Source organism: Micromys minutus (assembly GCF_963924665.1).
Source record: "Micromys minutus genome assembly, chromosome: 9".
In the NCBI taxonomy this organism is placed as follows: Eukaryota; Metazoa; Chordata; class Mammalia; order Rodentia; family Muridae; genus Micromys; species Micromys minutus.
The window spans coordinates 58,736,874-58,739,923 of record NC_137978.1 but is presented as its reverse complement, the minus strand read 5'-3'; the positions used below and the strand labels follow the sequence as shown (position 1 = coordinate 58,739,923).

Below are 3,050 nucleotides of genomic sequence, written 5' to 3'. Positions count from 1 at the left end.
AAACTTATTGGCGGAAATTTGATGTAATCCCACTAAAATCAGGGACTAGACAAGGCTGCCCACTCTGCCTCTATCTATTCAACATAATACTGGAAGTCCTGGCCAGAGCAATTAGAGAGCAAAACAAAATTAAAGGGGAACAAATTGGAGAGGAAAAAGTAAGAAGATCACTGTTTGCAGATGACATGATAGTGTATGTAAGTTACCCCAAATATTCAACCAGAGAACTTATACAGCTCATAAACCAGTTCAGTAAAGTGGCTAGATATAAAATTAACTCAACCAAATTAGTAGCCTTCCTATACTCAAAGAACATGCATGTGGAAAAGAAATAAGGGAAAAGATACCCTTCACAATATTCACAAACAATATAAAATATCTTTTTTTTTTGTCGCACATCACTCCTTTATTATACTGATCTGGAAAGAGATTTAGTTGTTATGCCCAAATGAGTTCTGAACCCACACAGTAGGGTCAAGCAGCTGGAACATGATTCAGACAGTGAAAGACAAAAACTTGGACGTGATCAAGGGGCTCTTCACCTCTACAAAACAAGGCAAAGGGATCCAAACACAGCAAGAGGTACAAGGAGTTCCTCCCATTTGATATGAGGAATGGCTTATTTTCTGGTGACCACACAGGACTATTTCAACTGCCACTAGCAACCTCAAGAGTTGCTTTTGTGTGCTGATATATGCATATATACTTTTCTTATATAAAAGTAAATGTAATACAGACTTGACAAGATTGATCCCAACTTTCTAGGGCCAGCAGCTCTTTTAGGGTCAGAGAGAAAGTGGGGTCTTTCAAATCACCATGAGGTTACTTTCACTCTCCACTGGAATGACTACGCCCCCAGTTACCTAATTGTGGGAAGAATGAAGAACAGGTTCCAGGGACAAAACTGGACTGCAGCTTCTCATTGGTCATACCACAGTGCAGTTCCTCCCTGACTTCCTCCTAAGCAGACCCTTAGTAAACAAAGAACTAAGAAAAACTATAATTGCTATCTCTCAACTCTCCTGGTACAGGGAGCCGACCCTGGATGTGGACCAAGAACCTGCACCCCAGAGGTGTTATTCTGACTAGATTCTATGAACGAAGTGGGTGCAAGAGATAAAATACTAAAATGAAAATGGGAGCCACAGGTCCCCATCTGCAGCTGCAATTTAAACTTAAGATCCTAAAGATGTCGTCAGTGTGGCAGGTGCTGGGGAGGGTGCAGGAGGCAGGAACAGGCAGGGAGGGTGTCGGGTAGGAGTCTGCCTCCTTGCCTTCACTTCTTCACTTTGCCCTGAGCAGCCACAGCTTCCATGGATTTACGCACGGTCTCCTCATCTCCCAGGAACTGCATGGGCTTGATGGGCTTCAAGTTCTTGTCCAATTCATAGACAATGGGAATGCCTGTTGGCATGTTCAGCTCCATAATAGCCTCTTCGGAAAGACCCTCCAGATGCTTGACGATGCCCCGAAGGCTGTTGCCATGGGCAGCAATCAAGAGCCTTTTCCCCTCTTTGATCTGGGGGACAATTTCTTCATTCCAGAAGGGCAGTGCTCTGGCAATAGTGTCCTTCAGGCTCTCACAGGAGGGCAGCTGGTCCTCAGTAAGGTCTGCGTACCTGAGATCCTTGCTGATGTTGCTGTAGAAGGGATGATCAGGTTCCATTGGAGGTGGCGGGACATCGTAAGATCGTCTCCAGATCTTTACCTGTGGCTCACCATGCTTAGCAGCAGTTTCTGCTTTGTTGAGACCTGTTAGACCCCCATAGTGTCGCTCATTGAAGCGCCACATCCTGACCACTGGCAACCACATCTGGTCAATGGCATCCAGAACTGTCCAGAGGGTTCGGATTGCTCTCTTTTGAACAGAGGTGAAACAGATGTCAAACTCATAGCCAGCATCTCGCAATGCCTGCCCGCCGCGCTTCGCCTCCTCATGGCCCGCCGGGCTCAAGTTGGCGTCCTACCAGCCGCTGAAGCAGTTCTCCAGGTTCCAGGAGCTCTCGCCATGCCTGATCAGCACCAGCTTGTAGGCAGCCATGACGACGGACAGAGGATGCGGCAGCAACTGAGGATCGCTGAGATTCTCCTCGCTAAAATATCTTGATGTGACTCTAACTAAGCAAACGAAGGACCTGTATGATAAGAACTTTAAACCTCTAAAGAAGGAAATCGAGGAAGATCTCAGAAAATAGAAAGATCTCCCGTGCTCATGGATTGGAAGGATCAACACTGTAAAAATGGCCATCTTACCAAAAGCAATCTACAGATTCAATGCAATCCCCATCAAAATTTCAATGCAATTCTTCATAGAGTTGGAAATAGCAATGTGCAATTTCATCTGGAATAAAAAAAGACCTAGAATAGCGAAATCTATCTTCAACATCAAGAAAACATCTGCGCAAATCACTATCCCTGACTTCAAGCTATATTACAAGGAAATTGTGATAAAAACTGCATGGTACTGGTACAGAGATAGGCACATGGATCAATGGAATAGAATTGAAGATCCAGAAATGAGCACTCACATATATGGTCACTTGATTTTTGACTAAGGAGCTGTAAACATTCAATGGGAAAAGGACAGCTTCTTGAACAAATGGTGTTGGTCCAACTGACACTCGACATGCAGAATAATTAAAATAGACCCTTCCTTATCTCCTTGTACAAAGCTCAAGTACAAGTGGATCAAAGATATCAACATTAAATCAGGTACACAAAAATTATTAGAAGAATAAATGGGGAAAACCTTAGAACACATAGGCACAGAAAAAATTTCCTAAACAGAACACCAATGGCTCATGCTCTAAAATCAAATATCGACAATGGGACTTAATGAGATTGCAAAGTTTCTATAAGGCTAAGGACATTGTCAAAAAAACAAAATGGCAGCCATCAGATTGGGGAAAAAGATCTTTACCAATCCCACATCTTATAGAGGCGTAATATCCAAGGTATACAAATAACTCAAGAAGTTAGACACCAGAGAATCAAACAAACCTATTAGAAAATGGGATACAGAGCTAAACAAAATGTTCTCAATTGAGGAA

The 3,050-nt window shown here is 43.2% G+C and overlaps 1 pseudogene across 1 annotated transcript; it reads right to left on the bottom strand.

Annotated features, from left to right (window-relative positions):
- Positions 1–1,276: 1,276 nt before the first annotated feature.
- LOC308424614 (phosphoglycerate mutase 1-like) lies at positions 1,277–2,041 on the bottom strand (annotated as a pseudogene). Its single transcript has one exon. The product of its transcript is annotated as a phosphoglycerate mutase 1-like (transcript).
- Positions 2,042–3,050: the final 1,009 nt, after the last annotated feature.